The sequence below is a fragment of the Procambarus clarkii genome, chromosome 15, assembly GCF_040958095.1.
Source record: "Procambarus clarkii isolate CNS0578487 chromosome 15, FALCON_Pclarkii_2.0, whole genome shotgun sequence".
In the NCBI taxonomy this organism is placed as follows: Eukaryota; Metazoa; Arthropoda; class Malacostraca; order Decapoda; family Cambaridae; genus Procambarus; species Procambarus clarkii.
Genome location: NC_091164.1, coordinates 35895757 through 35914991, shown reverse-complemented (window position 1 = coordinate 35914991; position 19235 = coordinate 35895757). Strand labels below are relative to the sequence as shown.

The window sequence follows — 19235 nt, the reverse complement described above, 5'->3', positions numbered from 1 at the left end:
GGCTGCAGAAGGCTTATTGGCCCATACGAGGCATCTCCTATCTAAACACAAAGATTAATCCAGTGTAATTGGCCTGTTATGTTGTAACATAACATAACATATATATATATATATATATATATATATATATATATATATATATATATATATATATATATATATATATATATATATATATATGTGTGTGTATATATATATATATGTATGCCTTATACATATATATGCTATGTTGTATGCTACAACTTGGCTGATAATAAAGCCATTCACAACTGCAGGCCTAATAAAAAAAGGAGGTGGCATAGCAATATCTTACAAAGATACCTTCATCTGCAATAGTCTCATTAGTAATAGAGACGACTATTGTGAATATACCTTTGCCAAGTTCTCCAGTAAATCCCTTAAATCCTCCTTGACTATAAGTGCCATCTATAGATTTCCCAATACCGACATAGCTTCATTCTCAGATAACGTAAGGAATCTTATCATAAATAACAATCTCAACAAAAATCAAACCAACTTAGTGGTTTGTAATGGTGAACAAAACATGCAGATACTTATATATAACCTGTGAATAGAGTGTAATAACACCAAAACTATTTGTTTATTGTTTTATGACCATAATAATTGAATCACTAATATGATTCACTAATATATAATCCTAATAATAATCACTAATATATAATCCATTGAGCATGCTGCATCTCTTTCAGTCTCTTTGCAATTTGAACAAGAGGGTTTTTAATTGATCGAACCATATTCTTAAAGTAAAGTAAATGAGATGTATTCCATATTTTGCAAAATATACGATGAAGGCACACAAACATTCATACCAAAACTGAAGGGCAGGATTTATGAGGAGACATTAGAGGCATTAAATATTCCAAACTAGAAGACAGAAGGAAAAGAGGAGATATGATCACTACGTACAAAACAGTAACAGGAATTGATAAACTTGATAGGGAAGATTTCCCGAGACCTGGAATTTCAAGAACAAGTGGTTATAGATTTAAACGAACTAAACAAAGATGCCGAAGAAATGTAAGACAATTCACTTTTGCAAACAGAATGGTAAACGGTTGGAACATGTTAGGTGAGAAGGTGGTGGAGGCCAAATCCGTCAAAAGTTTCAAAGCATTATTTGACAAAAAGTGCTGGGAAAATGGGACACCACGAGTGTAGCTCTCCATCCATCTGATTGATAACCCAAATGAATTTTTCATGGATATGATACCAACATCAAATCATAAATCAGATGTGATCCTATCCCCACTGGATTTTGAAGAAGCCATAGACAGTATGCCTATGCACTCTGCACCAGGCCCTGACTCTTGGAACTCTATATTCATCAAGAACTGTAAAAAACGTTATCGCAGGCCCTTCACATTCTTTGGAGACAAAGCCAAGGTACTGGCATTGTCCCTGACATACTAAAAACAGCAGAGATAGCACCGCCCCATAAAGGAGGAAATAAGGCAGAGGCAAAAAACTACAGACCGATAGCACTAACATCGCACATCATAAAAATCTTTGAGAGAATGCTAAGAAGTAAGATCACAAAATACATGGAATCACAGCATCTCCATAACCCCAGACAACATGGTTTCAGAACAGGGCGCTCTTGCCTATCACAGTTGCTGGACCACTCTGACATGGCACTAGATGCCATGGAAGACAAACAAAACGCTCTGACAAAAAAAAGCCTTTGACAAATGTGACCATTGTGTTATTGCACATAAAATGCGTTCAAAAGGAATTACCGGAAAAATAGGCAGATGGATATACAACTTCCTGACTAATAGAACCCAATGTGTAGTAGTCAACAAAATAAAATCTGGACCATCAACCGTAAAGAGCTCAGTCCCCAAGCGTACTGTGCTTGCTCCAATACTTTTTCTCATCCTCATATCGGACATAGACAAGGACACAACCTATAGTACTTGATCATCCTTTGCAGATGACACTAGAATCTTCACGAGAGTAGGCAACATAGAGGACACGGCAAACCTCCAATCAGATGTAAATCAGGTCTTTCTATGGGCTACAGAAAATAACATGGTGATTAACGAACATAAGTTTCAGCTCATGCGCTATGGAAAAAATAAAAAATATAAAAACGGAAACCACTTACAAAACTCAGTCAAATCATAACATTGAACGGAAAAGCAACGTAAAGGATTTGGGTGTACTGATGTCAGAAGGCCTTACATTTAAAGAACACAATAAAGTAGCCGTCACAACTACAAGAAAAATGACAGGATAGATAACAAGAACTTTTCACACTAGAGATGCTATACCGATGATGATAGTTTTCAAGACGCTAGTGCTCTCTAGAGTGGAATACTGCTGCATAATGAAAGCCCCTTTCAAAGCTGGAGAAATTACTGACCTATACTTATGCATTTATCTTCGGTTTAACACAACAGGCACCAGACACACGCTAGGCATCATACACACTAGGATAAAACAAACATTAGGCCAGAAGTCAGAAAAGAATTCAAAGAATTTTACTGGAAAGGCTTGCTGTTAGGAAAGGAAGTAATTGAGATGAATTAATGCACAGTATGTCAATTTTGTGAAATATATGATAAAGGAACAAAAACATTTATACCAAAACAAAGATGCAGAACTAGGAAACAGGATTTGTTCAACTGAAATTTCAAGACGGACAGAGACCAAAAGACACAAAAATGGAATCAATATACGAAGAGGCCAAACCCCCAAACATACCAGTAATACAAAGAGAAACAACTACACGGCAGTGAGGAGAGAGGCAGAAAGAAATTTTGAAAAAAAGGAACAAACAAATGTAAAGTAGAACAAATCATATTCTATAAATACAGCAACAACCAATTGCAGGTAAAGGATAATATTCAGAGCTTTTAAATGCATGGATGGCGAAATACTCAAGAAATTGTTCACGACTTTTGTTAGACCAAAGTTGGAATATGCAGCGGTTGTATGGTGCCCATATCTTAAGAAGCACATAAACAAACTGGAAAAGGTGCAAAGACATGCTACTAAGTGGCTCCCAGAACTGAAGGACAAGAACTATGAGGAGAGGTTAGAGGCATTAAATATACCAAATATACTACACAAATATATATACTACACATGCACAATAAACTACCCTACACAGGCTGAGTATGGTGTGTACAATAAATTATTAGCTAAAAGATAAGACTGAGTTTGTATAAATGGGGGTTAAGTCAGAGTGGGAAAATGTAAGTGGAGTGCCTAAAAACCCTGTCCTGGGACCTCTGTAATTCATAATATATACAAATAATTTAGACTCAGGTTTGATCAGCAATATTTGAAAATTTCCAGACGATACAAAAGGGATTTTTTTCTGGATTCAGGATTATTTTTTTATGGCTGAAAACAGGTTTTCAGCAATAAAAGAAATACAGTATTGCTGGAACAACCGTCGACATCTTCAAGAGAAAACCTGAACATCTTCAAGAAGTGAAGATGACCTTGAGAAGAAGTATAGGTTGGGAGAAGTATAGGTTAGGAATTGTCTCCAAAGAATTCTCAAAGAATTACTCGTTATTGCTATCCAAGATAATTAGACGAGCCAAAGCTAAATACTACGAAGATAAATTTACCCAAATAAAGAGTACCTTACCTAAAAATATGTATGTACCTTACGTAAATAAACATTTGATTTTGAAGTGCCGGACAAACAAGGCTGTGGTGGATATGTGGGCCTGAGGGGCCTGTCCAAGCAACAGCCTGTTGGACCAAGCTCTCACATGTCAAGCCTGGCCTTGGAAGGGCTTGGTGAGTAGAACAACTACCAGAACCCTATAATGCATGTATCAAGGTGTCCAGGCAGTGAGCACCACATAATGCAGTGCAGTCCTGTAAGAATAAGCACAGTAAGTATGGGCATGGAGGGGGTGCAGCAGTGGCTTGTGAAGGGCTGGAGAGTAAATGGACATGCCCAGGGGTAAAAAGCATTAGGGTAACAGAACATAGCCCATAAAAATAGTAATGACAATGAATGAATAATTATATGAATGCAATAATACTTCATATCTCAATAGGAATACTAAGCAGGATGCAAGACAAGGTACTGGTGGTGATAGTGGTTGGTACAAGTCCTCACATCCCCACAGACACCAGTAACAGCCCTCACCTCCCAACACAGTACCCTTGTAGCGAGTTAATCTTATACTCGCTTCATTATCTTATAGCATAACTAATTAACACTAATTACAGAAGCTACACAGGTGATACTTTGGTGTGAGTTGAGCGCACTGAGCGTCGGTATCGCTACACCCTTGTTCCTTAACAACCCTTTGGACCTTTATTACAGAAAAATAGAATCAATTAATTTAATAAAATATAAAATATAAGTGCTTACTTACGATAATACTATCGGTGGAACACAAAATCTTCTTCTTCTTGATAGTAGGTGCAGTTTGCATGAAGGGTTAGTCCTCGCCATGACTGAACTGACGACAAAATGGCCGATGTGTTGATATGGCGTCAGATGACGCTGTGACGTCACAGGTGAGGGACGCTTTGCGCATTACTCCCTCGTACTTAAAAAGTACTACAGGTACTTTTTGGTTTTATTTTTGAATATGGCAGAAGTTGGACAGCTTTTCAAATCATTATAAGGGAGTGAGTTCCATAGACTAGGTCCCTTTATTTACATAGAGTGTTTACATAGATTAAGTTTGACTCTGGGGATATCAAAGAGATATTTATGTCTGGTGGGGACGTGGCCATGTGTTCTATTACATCTGTCCAGGAAGAGTTTCAGAACAGGGTTTGCAGTTAGAAAAAGGGCTTTATAAACGTAATTTACACAGGAGAATGTATGGAGTGAATTTGTTTAGCATGTTTAAGGATTTGAACAAGGGAGCTGTGTGTTGTCTGAAGGTAGAGTTAGTTATTGTCCTGATAGCAGATTTTTACTGGATGATGATGGGCTTGAGGTAGTTTGCAGAGGTTGAACCCCAAGCACAAACGCCATAAGAATGATAGGGATAGATAAGTGCATAATAGAGTGAGAGGAGAGCAGAGTAGGGTACATAATATCTGATCTTAAACAGTATACCAACTGTTTTAGAAACCTTTTTAGTTATGTGTTGTATATGGGTGCGGAAGTTGAGTCTCTTGTCTAAGTATAGGCTAAGAAACTTTCCATCATTTTTATTGCTAATGTTTACATTATCTATCTGAAGCTGAATTGCATTTGTTGATTTGTTTCCAAATAAGATATAGTAGGTCTTTTCTATGTTTTGTGTGAGGTTTGTTGGTTGACATCCACAAGTAGACTTTTTTTAATTAATTGTTTACAACATTATTTAACAGGAGTGGGTTGGGGTCAGAGTAGATGAGTAGTATCATCAGCCAACAATATAGGTTTAAGTATGTTAGAGACATTAGGGAGATCATTGATGTATATAAGAAACAGGAGGGTCCTAGGATGCTGCTCTGTGGCACCTTTACGGTAATTAAGTGGTAGAGTGGGAGAGGTTATATCATTGATGGCTTCATATTGGTGTCTGTTACTAAGATAGGATCGGATATAGTTTAGGGCAAGGCCACGGATTCCATAATGGTGGAATTTAAGTAAGAGGTAGTTATGGTTAACAGTATCAAAGGCCTTTCTCAGGCCGATGAAGAGTTCAATTGGAAACTCACTTTTGTCAAGGGCTGAGAAGATTAAGTCAAGCAGACTAACAATAGCATCATTGGTACTCTTTTGGGAGCGGAAGCCAAACTGACAGGGACTTAGTATATTGAATTTTACAAGATTGGAGTAGAGCTGTTTGTAAAAAAAAAAAAAATAATTTTGATAATATAGGTAGATTCGATATGGGTCTGTAATTATTTATGTCTGCCGTGTTACCTCCTTTATGAACTGGCGTTACTCTTGCTTTTTTAAGGATATCAGGGAAGGTATGACACTCTAGGGATTTGTTGAACAGCAGTGCTATGGATGGTGCTAGGGCATGGGAGGCACGCCTGTGTACCATCGATGGTATTTCACTAATGTTCCCAGCTTTGGTTTTTAGCGAGTGAATGATGGACACAACATCTGTAGGGCTGACCGGAGAGAGGAGAAGAGAGTTTGGATAGCTGCGTGAAAGATATGTGGTAACATATGTCTGAGTCTCTGGGATTTTTCGGGCAAGGTGAGCACCAAACGATGAAAAGAAGCTATATTAAATTCAGTTGCTGTTTCAAGATCTGTTGCAGGTGTATAACCATCCTTGGAGATTTTTATCTTATTATGTAAATGTTGTTTAGCTCCTAGGATGGTAGAGATGGCTCTCCATGTGCTTTTTATGTTGCCTTTTGCTTCTTTGAATCTATTCTCGTAATAGGAACGCTTTGCTCTTATTATACTGGTAAGCACTGATGAATACCTCTTAACTACTTCTTTTCCAACTAGGCCAATCCTAAGTTTTTTTTTCATATTCATGTTTCTTGTCGATTGCTTTAAGTATGCCATTAGTGAGCCAGGGATTATTTAACCTTTTTGCCAGTTACTTGCTTGGTGAGGAGAGGACAATAAGTATTGTAAAGGCTTTAAATTTTGGAAAGAGGCTAGTTAACGAATTATTATCCTGTGTATTGATAAATTTAGATTCCCAGTTTACATTGTGGAGAGCATTTGTGAGATTGCCTATTGCCGCTTCACATTGTAACCTAAAGGTAATTTTCTTGTTACCTGGTGGTGTTATGGCCATGTTCGCTACAAGGAAGGTAGGATAGTGGTCAGTTGTTCTGTCAGTGTTTATACTTGATGTAAGAGGAGCTGTTATGTTGGTCCATCAGTGATCCAGGGTATTCGCAGATGTTTGAGTGACTCGGGTGGGCCTGGTGATTGCGGGGATGAGCATACAGGAATTCATGCTGTTGAGGAAACAGTCTACTTGAGGGTTATTTTGTAGCCCTAGGTCAATATTGAAATCACCTCTGAGAACTATGTGATTTTTGTTGAGATTATTGTTTATGATAAGGTTCCTCAAGTTGTTATTGTATTTGTGTCTAGCTTCAGACACAAGCATGTTACAGTTATGTCTTAAAGAGTTGAGAGCAGTTAAGGATGATAAAGAGTCACTTACAACTAATGTATCAAGTTTGGATACTTGTACACATTTCAGTGCAAGGAGCAAGGCAAATAGTTCAGTCTGAAGGGTAGAGGCCCAGTTGTTTATACGGACTCCCCACTCAAAATATAAGTCATATCCTATTGCCAGGACAACTGCACTTCCAGCTGCACCCGTTGGGCGCTGTAGGAAACCTTCAGTGTATATGATTTGAGAGAAAGAATGCTCTGTGGACAGAGCATCAATATGGCTTAAGACGTTGAGCTTTGCCTCAAGACAAAGCTGGGACTGATCTCTAATTTGCTCCTTTGATGGAAAGGGAGGGATTAAAATTGAAAAGGGTGTAATTTCCTACAGTGCAGGAAAGTGCTATTGTTGTCTCTCTTGGTACAAATTATAAATCTGATACTTTCTGAGTTCAGTTCCAATTTTATTTATCTATTTGAAACAATGTTTACATTCAATAAAGAAATTCTGGAGGGCTTCTGTGCAACGGTTAGGATGAGCTAGCCTAAGCATTTTTATACCAATTTGACAGTTATTTTCAGTAACACGATAAACAACGCTCGGAATATTAAGTTCCTTTCTCATATTAAGTATCTTTGTGGTACGAAGGCACCCAAGGATTATCCTCAAGGCTTCGTTCTGCAATTTTTCAAGCCCTCCAAGCTTTCTTTCAGGATGCCTTAAAGTTAGTTTAGTTCATTTATTATGCACCCCATACCCATCTTGTGGGCGGTAGTGGAAAGGGTTGCAGAGGCACATAATGGGCTCAGGGACTGAACCCAACAATTCATTTAGCTAAGCAAGTTACAATCTTGATGAGCTAGTTACAAAATTCAGTATAAGTCGTCACATCAACAATAGGTTCGAGATCGATCACAAGTACAGTTTCTAAATTAAGCAACTGACATATGTGGAGAGCTAGTGTCACAATTGATATGTTTGTCCTGCACACCGCTCCCCATCCAGTGGGCAGCGGTGGATAGGTTACAATCACTTAGTTACTACTTACAGTTAGCAAACTGGGGATATTTGGCTAAAATTTCTGGTACCAGATCATTTTGAATGAAATATTGACACATCGTTGGTACATTGGTTATAGAATTGTCTCTGAATTCACTATCACATAGTGACGAAGGGGTGTGCAAATAATTTTGTTGACAGTTAACATTTGGTCAGGTCTACATCGGCAGATAATGAGAATTCCCAGAAATACTTGTAACCGAGTCTAAGCCGAGCAGTAGTAACATCTAGAAGTCTGCTGATTTTATTGGATGAACCATAGATGTGTGGCTCATTTTGCATAATAGTATTGAACGAAAGTTAATCTCCCCAAACACTTTCGCGTTTTGGGCAAGTTACCCCTCCACTCTCTCCATTTTTGTTTGGACATTCCCTGGTAGTGCGCGGAAATACTGAAAAGTGTATACTCTTTTCAACTTTGTCACCTTAATTCTCGTCCTATGTCTTTCATTTTGGTATCAATGCGTTCGCAATAGAATTCCCAACAGAACTATGTGCATATAATGTCAAAGACAGCAGCGCGCTCCACCCGCCGACAAGATGAATGTAGGCCAAGGGTACCAGAAAAAGAAAGCTGAGCCACCCTCAGGCAACTCTCATTACATTAGAGAGCGTGATAATACTGAAAAGTGTATACCCTTTTCAACTTTGTTACCTCAATTCTCATCCTAGTTTTTTCAATTTGGCATCAATGTGTTCGCAATAGAATTCTCTACAGGACTAAAGGCATATAAACTCCAAAAGCCCGGCTTACCATCCGCAACAAACAGAGTAAGCGAGAGTGTGTTACCAGGGAGCGCACAAGAGCGATAAAATGTATACACTCTTTTCATTTTGGTCACCCCAATTGTCATCCTAGGTCTTTCATTTTGGTATCAATGTGTTAGCAATAGAATTATCTACAGGTTTAAATGCATATAAACTCCAAAAGCAAGGTGTACCATCCGCACAAAACAGAGAAAGTGAGAGAAAGTAACCCGGGAGCACTCTAGTGCAATGTAATGTGAACACTCTTTTCACTTTGGTTACCTCAATTCTCGTCATATGTCTTTCATTTTGGTATCAATGTGTTCGCAATTGTATCTGCTGGCATTTTACCCTTTGCTTGGATCTGAAGGGTTTTAGGCTCACCACGATGCAATCTGATAGTACCACAGGTGTATATACCTATCTTCAAGCAGCAATTCACTCATTCAAACCGACTTATAATAGTTATCCATATATAAATGGTAATCTTTGTTCTACCTGTTAACCTGTCATATGAAGAAAGATTGTCAAAGCTTATATTACATTCTCTAGAAAAGCAAAGAATTAGGAGTGACATATGGTAGAGGTGCACAATGGGATGAATGGACATAACAAAGGGGACATTAATGGGGTATTAAAAGTAGCAACACAAGACAGAACTCGAAACAAAGTGTAAAAATTGGAAAAATTTAGATTTAGGAAAGAACTGCATGAGTAAATACACTGGGTTTGTACCTTAAGGTTCATGTATGCAATATTACAGAGTTCCAGTTAACTCCCATGCATGCAATTAATTTATGTTATGTTTATGTTTTTTATGTTAAAATGTTTTTGTTGATTTGTTTGTATATTTTCATAAGTAAAGCATGCTTACCGTCTTATTCCAAGTTTTATGATAACTTTACAAGGTTTAAAACATAAAGTTCAATATATATTCTGGTTTTCACACAGGAATTATACGTTAATATAACATCATAATAACGTAATGATGTCGTGTAAATAACGTTATACTGACGTCATATAAATGTTATATTTATGTTATAAGAACGTAAATTGGATAGCTTTACAGAAAGTAAACAAAAAAAACTAAATGTTGACTGAAAATTATTTATTCTTAAATATAAAGCATGAAAACATTATAATACCATAGCATTCACTATTATTTTTAAATTTTTACATAAATCTTAAAAAACTGTGTCTCAAGAATATATGTTTTTAGTTATATCCTTTGGTTTTAAGAACATCAGATATACGTATTTATGTCAAAAGTTACAGTATTACCTTTGTGGAACCATTTAAAAACGTCCACAAACGTTCTGTGTTTGCTGGGTAGGCGGTTCTGCGGGTTTACAACCGAATTGTTTAAAAATCACACTATTTTAAATGTATGAGTCACTAGTATGCTCTGATATATGTTCTGCAATGAAAATAAAGATTGTTTTGTTGTTAATTACTCCATAAATGTGTAATGTGTTAATTCAGTCTAAAATCTTTTTGCAACGTTTATATGCGATATACGAAGCTGGAAACTACCTAATATTTAAAAATAATAGTTACAACGTTCTATTAATATATAATGTTGAAATAAATATCACACAAAGTCTGTGTATCTGTTTTTAGATGTCTTATAAATTTTTATTTAAAATAGTATTAATGATTTTTATGAAACTTGAGTAAAAATTATGTTAATTATTATTAATCTAATTGTTATTATTTTAAGTAAAAGAATTGCAAGTATTCGCATAACCACGGGATCTCTGTTTGTGTATGAATGCACGGATTTGTTTTTGTTATGAGAGGGACGCCTTAGAAAGCATGGTGTAGGCCACCTGTGGCTCGCATCCGATCCCACGATCGTCGTCGCCCCTAAATCAACACAACAGGTATTTAGTATTTACGATTATAATAAGTAATATTTCTTTTATAATAATATTGCAGCAGGTGGTGTAGTGGTAGGACACTCGCCTGGCGTTCCGCGAGCACTGTCATGGGTTCGTATCCTGGCCGGGGAGGATTTACTGGGCACAATTCCTTAACTGTAGCCTCTGTTTAACGCAACAGTAAAATGTGTACTTGGTTGTAACAACGATTCTTCGCGGCGGGGATCGTATTCCAGGGACCTGCCCGAAACGCTATGCGTACTAGTGGCTGTACAAGAATGTAACAACTCTTGTATATATCTCAGGTTAGGGGCTAGGCATTTACACTCTTAGGTCAGCAAACTAGCTAGAAGGTTAGACCATTAGACTCCACTGGTCAATCGGGGCCCTGCATGACTCAGCTTATCCTAACCTAGCCCAGCTTAAACCATCTTAGCATAGTTCATTCTAGCTGTGCATAGTGCTTGCACAGCCTTGCTTATCCTAGTTTACCTCTTCCTAGCCTACTGTAGCCAAGCCTATCCCAGTATACCCTTACCTAGTCTTGCCTAGCCTAACCCTGCCTTGCTTTTAAACATGACCAGTCCTTCCTACCCTAGCCAAGCCCTGACCAGCTTAGCCAAGCCAATCCCTGCCTAGATTTAGCATAGCCTTGCCTTTTTATTAATATATAGAGGGTACCACCTCTGGTTGAGTATGTAGGAACCCTTCACTTATAGGGTTGAGGGTTCCATATATATATATATATATATATATATATATATATATATATATATATAATATATAAATAATGTGTGTGTAAACATGCCACGTGTGTGTAAATCACAAAAATTAACACTTGATGAAAAATGTGACAGTGTCAGACCACGGAGGAAGAATTGAAACAGGAATTTCCTTAAGTACTTTCATATATTAATACATCTTCAGAAGGAATAATTTTTTATATAAATTAAATTAAAAAAAAAAACATTCCTCCATGGTCTGACACTCATATATATATATATATATATATATATATATATATATATATATATATATATATATATATATATATATATATATATATATATATATATATATATATATATATATATATATATATATATATACATATACTGTATATATATATATATAATGTGTGTGTGTGTGTGTACTCACCTAGTTGTGCTTGCGGTGGTTGAGCTCTGGCTCTTTGTCCCGTATGTATGTATGTATGTATTCATATATATGTATATATATATCCTGCCTGAAATGCTGCGTGTACTAGTGGCTTTACAAGATAGTTCTTATAAAGATAGCATTTTGTGGTTATTCTCTATATCTGGTTCACCTAACAGTAAATAAGTACCTGGGAGTTAGACAGCTGCTATGGGCTGCTTCCTAGGGATGTGTGTGTGTGTTTGTATTCATGTTGAATTTTACAAAGTAGGAAGAGATGTTTGTAAAAAAAAAAAATCAAATATTTTTGAAAGTATAAGTAGATTTGATATTTTTCTTTAATTGTTTATGTCTGCTGTCTCGCCTCCTTTATAAAATGGCATCATTCTTGCTTTTTTAAGGATATCAGGAAAAGTAAGGCACTCCAGAGATTTGTTAACTCCTTCCTAGTGTTGCCTAGCCCAGCCCAGCCTAGACAAGGCAGGCTGGGCATCCTAGCCTCACGCAGCTTAGCCCCAACCTACATGTAGCATCCCAGTCCATCCTAAGTGATCATTACCTTACTGGCTGTGTTTTCTCTTCAGCCCTGAATGTAATGTGGTGGAACATAAGCAGATACATATCAGGTCTTAGAGAATCTGTACTTCATACATTTCTTAATAATGTCTCACAAATATTTAAATAATTAAAAAAAAATTGTATAATAACTTCATATTATTCTTGCAATTTATTTTTGCATTTTTTTATACAAAATTTACATTTTAAAAGATTACCTCTATTTTTAGATTGATGACTTGAAGACTACAGTGCCATCCACAGCATATCATGGTCTTAAAATATCTCCTAGCAATGACGAGACCAATTTTCACAGAGATCAAATTTTTGCTAAGCAGTAATCACAGGTAAATATATATTATATATATAATATTATATATATAAAATTAACTACTTCATTGCTCAAAGCACCTTTAGACATTCTGAGAGTTGTGCTATTTTATTAATTAATTAATTAGGCTATATTTTAATGTTTTGTAATGTTTTCATTACTTTTTTTGTTTTGAAATATAAATTGTTGAGTTTTGAAACATTTTGACATTAACTATACCTGAATATTTATAAACAAAAAAATACCAGAACTATGTCTTTGACAATTGCACTAAGAAGTCTTTGCCAAAATCAGGTGCTCAGTGCAGTAGTTAAAAACTTAAAAGTTGTACCACCTCTGGTGCAAGATTAGGGACCCATAGCCTCAGAGAAGAAAATAAAGAGTACTCAGAGAAGGCCTTGAATAATAGGCAGGCTGTTTGTGTGTGTTTCGACGGTAAGCTTGCTGACACCATATGTAATTACCTAAGTGTAGTTACAGGATTAGAGCTACGCTCGTGGTGTCCCGTCTACCCAGCACTCTTTGTCACATAATGCTTTGAAACTACTGACGGTCTTGGCCGCCACCACCTTCTCACTTAACTTGTTCCAACCGTGTACCACTCTGTATGCGAAAGGAAATTTTTGTATATTTCTTTGGCATCTTTGTTTAGTTAGTTTAAATCTATGACCTTTTGTTCTTGAAGTTCCAGGTCTCGGGAAATCTTCCCTATCGATTTTATCAATTCCTGTTACTATTTTGTACATAGTGATTTTATCACCTCTTTTTGTTGTCTTCTAGTTTTGGCATATTTAATGCCTCTGACCTCTCCACATAGCTCTTGCCCTTTAGTTCTGGGAGCCACTTAGTAGCATGTCTTTGCACCTTTTCCAGTTTGTTGATGTGCTTCTTAAGATATGGGCACCACACAACCGCTGCATATTCTAGCCTTGGCCGAACAAAACTCGTGAACAATTTCTTTAGTATTTCGCCATCCATGTATTTAAACGAAATTCTGAAGTTAGAAAGCGTGGCATAGGCTCCTCACACAACGTTCTTTATGTGGGCCTCAAGTGATAGTTTTCTATCTAGAATCAACCCTAGACCTCTTTCTTTTATCAGAATTATATAAAGATTTCTCACATAATTTGTAGGTTGTGTGGGATCTATGTTCTATTCCACATTCCATAACATGGCATTTATTCACATTAAATTTCATTTGCCAAGTGGTGCTCCATATATTTATTTTGTCCAGGTTTTCTTGAAGGGCATGACAATCAATTAAATTTTTTATCCATCCCATTATCTTAGCATCATCAGCAAACATGTTTATATAATTCTGTATTCCAACTGGTAGATCATTTATGTAGACAATGAACATTTCTGGTGCATGTACTGTGGTACTCCACTTGTGACACTTCTCCAGTCCGATTGCCTCTGATTACTGCCCTCATTTCTCTATCAGTCAGAAAATTTTTCATCCATGTTAGAAGCTTACCTGTCACCCATCCAAAATTTTCTAGTTTCCAGAACAACCTCTTATGTGGAACTCTGTCGAAAGCCTTTTTTATGTCTAGATAGATGCAGTCGACCCAACTACCTTTTTCCTTTAAAATCTCTGTGGCTCAATCATAGAAACTGAGTAAATTCGATACACAGGATCTTCCAGATCGAAAACAATACTGTCTGTGATATTATATAATTTCTCTCCAGGTGTTCTACCCATTTAGTTTTTATTATTTTTTTTTAAAATCTTTTCACTGTTACACTTGTCAATGATTCAGGTCTATAACTGAGAGGGGTGGGGTCTTCCCTGTTGCCACTTTTGTAGATTGGAACTATGTTAGCCTTTTTCCACATGTTTGCTATGACTCCTGTACACAGGGATGCCTGAAAGATCAGGTGAAGTGGAAGGCTGAGCTCAGATGCACATTCTCTCAGAACCCATGGTGAAACTCCATCTGGACCAACTGCTTTGTTCTTACTTAGCTCCTTTAGCATATTTTCCACTTCATCTCTAGACACCTCTATACGCTCTATGATGTTCTCAGAAATTCTTATTGTGTCTGGTTCTCTTAAGATTTCATTTTGTATAAACACACTTTGGAACTTTTGGTTTAATGTTTCACACATTGCATTATCATTTTCTGTGAATCTGTTTCCTATTTTCAACCTCTGGATATTATCCTTTACCTGCAATTTGTTGTTTATGAATTTGTAGAATAGGCCCAGTTCTGTTTTACATTTATCCATTATCCCTTTTTAAAAATTTCTTTCTGCCTCTCCCCTTACTGCTGTATAGTTGTTTCTCGCAGCTTTGTATCGCTGGTATGATTGGGGGTTTGGCTTCTATGTTGATACCTGCTTGATGGGGTTCTGCTCTTCTACTCCCCAAGCCCGCCCCGAGGCCAGGCTCGACTTGTGAAAGATTGGTCCACCAGGCTGTTGCTTGGAGCGGCCCGCAGGGCCACATACCCACCACAGCCCGGCTGATCCGGAACTTCTCTTAGAAAACAGTCCAGTTTTCTCCTGAAGATGTCCACGGTTGTTCCGGCAATATTTCTTATAGTCGCTGGGAGGACGTTGAACAACCGCGGACCTCTGATGTTTATACAGTGCTCTCTGATTGTGCCTGTGGCACCTCTGCTCTTCACTGGTTCAATCTTGCATTTTTTTCCATATCGTTCACTCCAGTACGTTGTTATTTTACTGTGTAGATTTATGACCTGGCCCTCCAGTATCTTCCATGTGTATATTATTTGGTATCTCTCTCGTCTCCTTTCTAGAGAGTACATTTGGAGAGCTGTGAGACGATCCCAATAATTTAGGTGTTTTATCTCGTCTATGCGTGCCGTATATGTTCTCTGTATTCCCTCTATTTCAGCAATCTCTCCTGCTCTGAAGGGGGAAGTGAATACTGAGCAGTACTCGATACGGGACAACATAAGTGACTTGAAGAGTACAACCATTGTGATGGGATCCCTGGATTTGAAAGTTCTCATAATCCATCCGATCATTTTTCTGGCTGACGCAATATTTGCTTGGTTATGCTCCCTAAACGTTAGATCGTCGGACATCATTATTCCCAAATCCTTGACATGCTGTTTTCTACTATGGGAAGATTCGATTGTGTTTTGTACCCTGTATTATGTTTCAGATCTTCATTTTTGCCATACCTGAAATTTATCACTGTTAAACATCATGTTATTTTCTGCTGCCCAATCTGCTTTGTTGACATCTGCTTGTAGTTTTTCAATGTCTTTCATTCCATTTTTGTGTCTTTTGGTCTGTGGCCCTCTCTCAATTTCTGTTGAACCAATCCTGTTTTCTGGCCCTGCATCTCTGTTTTGGTATGAATGTTTGTGTGCCTTCATTGTATATTTTGCAAAATTTGGCATACATTTAATTTACTTCCCTGTCTAGCAACAAGTCTGCCTAATTACTTATTAAACAAATTTTGAAGTTCCCCATAGTGACCTCTCTCTCTTGAAATCAAGTTTATCAACTGTTTCAATGTCCCCATTTTCTGTGTGTGTGTGTTTGGAGGCTAAGCTTGCTGATACCATGTGTGTGTGTGTGTGTGTGTGTGTGTGTGTGTGTGTGTTTGGAGGCTAAGCTTGCTGATACCGTTTGTGTGTGTGTGTGTGTTTAGAGGCTAAGCTTGCTGATACCGTTTGTGTGTGTGTGTGTATTTGGAGGCTAAGCTTGCTGATACCATGTGTGTGTGTGTGTTTGGAGGCTAAGCTTGCTGATACCATTTGTGTGTGTGTGTTTAGAGGCTAAGCTTGCTGATACCATTTGTGTGTGTGTGTTTAGAGGCTAAGCTTGCTGATACCATGTGTGTATTTGGAGGCTAAGCTTGCTGATACCATGTGTGTGTGTGTTTGGAGGCTAAGCTTGCTGATACCATGTGTGTGTGTGTTTGGAGGCTAAGCTTGCTGATACCATGTGTGTGTGTGTGTGTTTGGAGGCTAAGCTTGCTGATACTATGTGTGTGTGTGTGTTTGGAGGCTAAGCTTGCTGGTACCATGTGTGTGTGTGTTTGGAGGCTAAGCTTGCTGATACCATGTGTGTGTGTGTGTTTGGAGGCTAAGCTTGCTGATACCATGTGTGTGTGTGTGTTTGGAGGCTAAGCTTGCTGATACCATGTGTGTGTGTGTGTTTGGAGGCTAAGTTTGCTAACACCGTGTGTGTTAGCACCTATTTTTACTCACCTGTTTAAATAATAATAGGGGTGTGTACCACCTCTGGTGCAATTGTAGGGACCCACAGCCTTGAAGAAAATAAAGAGTATTCAGAGAAGACCTTGTGGATTCTCACTGAACACTAATCTTTTCTTCTCCTACCACCCCTCTTATTTTGTTTTATGCTGTATTCTATTATATATCATATAAATACATAGCCAAATGGCAATATTTATTATGTCTATACAAAAAGAAGACATCCACTTTATTTTTTTTCTCTCCTTTGTTTCTATGTGGATTTTGTTGTGACTAATGATTCTCCTCCTTCCCATCAACAGGTCTTCCTCACTGGGCTTGCTTGGCTTTTGTGTTACTGTGAGGGTGCCATCATCGTTTACCCTTCAAGACTGACTCATGCTGGCATTGCATTTGTGGACTTCCCTTCACAGTAAACAGTCCTTCTCCATATGGTGATTGTCCAGGGCAAGCAGGGTGTGACTGCCATCTTGGAGAAGCAGGGTCTTTTAATATGAAGAATCTTCCGTCTTCTCTACTTACGCCAGCTTGTGCCGGCCTTGCATTCTTGTTACTTCATGGCCCTTGGGCCTTTTTTATTTATTTTACATAATAAATTTTTTGATTAATACCCGTGTTTCACAAGAGATCCTAAACATTTTAAGCACCAATTGTATTGACTAATGTACGTCTTGTAACCTTTAAGACATAAATAGACAAGACATAGATAAATGAGTGAATAATACTGAGTGACTAGGTTAGGGCGAGGAACATAGTACAGTGTCTGGCTTTGGAAGAATGCCTACTGTTTTAGAAACCTTATTGCCATGATCATAATCGTATGGGTTAAAAAGCATTTGTTGTCACTCCTACACTGTGGCTTGTTGAGCTTGAAACCTTTGCTCCTTGTTCGTGTTACATCTGACCTTTTGAAGAAATTGTATGAATCAATATCCTCCAAATTGTTCAGTATTTTAAAGGTTTCGCTCTATTACTCTATCATTTGCATATATCTAAGCATATAGATTAGATATAGATTTAGATTAGATTTTTTATTCAGGTAAAGGTACATACATTGCAGATGAGTTACAAAGGGAAAGACATTGACTAGAGTTCACTAGCTCTATTGGAAGAGAAACGTCTGCAAGACAAGTGTGGGCAAAAATTAAGGTAGCAGCGGCTCACAACGACCCCCAACGGCTTCATTTTGTATCTTCTCCAACTTGCCCATCCTACCTTTACCAAAACAAGAAATGACAGGTGCAGCATAATCAATAAGAAATCTTACAGTACTCAAGTACATCATTCGTAGCACTTGGACTCCCACTCCTTTCCACAGCATGCCAAGGCCTTCAGAGGTTGTAATCTCTTCCGACATTGACTCAACAGTCTGTTCATCTCAGTTTCCAAACTCTCATAGGTATATCCAACATATATGCCTAAATATTTATATATATTAACTCTCTATATTTTTACCGTTTATTTCCAATATAATGGGCCTCCGACTTCTACATTCAAACTTTAGTTTTGTCTTCATTAACCACTAGTCCCATGTGGTGACACTGGTTTCCGAAATTGTCCAACACTGTTTGAATCTTTGAAATATCTTTGCCCTGAAACAAAATATCATCGGCATATATGATTGGAGTTACCCAATTTGAGTATTTCTCAGATGCTATCTTATTCATTAGTACATAAAACAGGGTGAGACTCAACACTCCTCCCTGAGGTGTGCAGAGTTCTTGACCTTGATACCTTGAACCATACAACCTTGATACCACACCTGAGCCTTCCTTTCCTGAAGATAATCCCCTATCCAGCGCAATAATCTCCCTTCAACACCAAGACTAGCTAATTCATATAAAATAATCTCTTTGTTGGCTTTATCAAAAGCTCCTTATAAATCAATAAAAATTCTATAATAATCATTACCATTAGCTAGACATTTAATAATACAGTCAGAGGTACTTTTTCCTCTGAGGAACCCGAAAAATTATTAGACAGCTGATCACCTATTATATTCAAAAGTTTATTTAAAATGATCCTCTCCATCATTTTACAAAAACACGAGGTTAAAGACACAGGTCTGTACTCTCCATTGGCTTAAGGGATAAGGATGATCATAGTTCTTTTTCATTTACTGGGAATTCTGCCCTCTTTATAACTAATATTAAAGAGGTCTAACAGCAGGCTTTTCGTCATAATGGCAAGTTCATTAAGTATTTCATAAGTTACTCCATCCTCCCCAGGGGCGGTAGATTTCCCAACTTTAATCGCCGTTATTAGT

General features: G+C 37.5%; 2 long non-coding RNA genes across 2 annotated transcripts in view; one reads left to right on the top strand and one right to left on the bottom strand.

Annotated features, from left to right (window-relative positions):
- Positions 1-19235, bottom strand: part of LOC138365125 (uncharacterized) — a 59638-nt gene that overhangs the window by 5855 nt on the left and 34548 nt on the right. The gene's annotated exons all lie outside the window — the stretch shown is intronic.
- Positions 10602-17579, top strand: LOC138365124 (uncharacterized). The gene is made up of 3 exons (XR_011228669.1): positions 10602-10729; positions 12670-12786; positions 17272-17579. It is a non-coding gene; the product is annotated as an uncharacterized lncRNA (long non-coding RNA).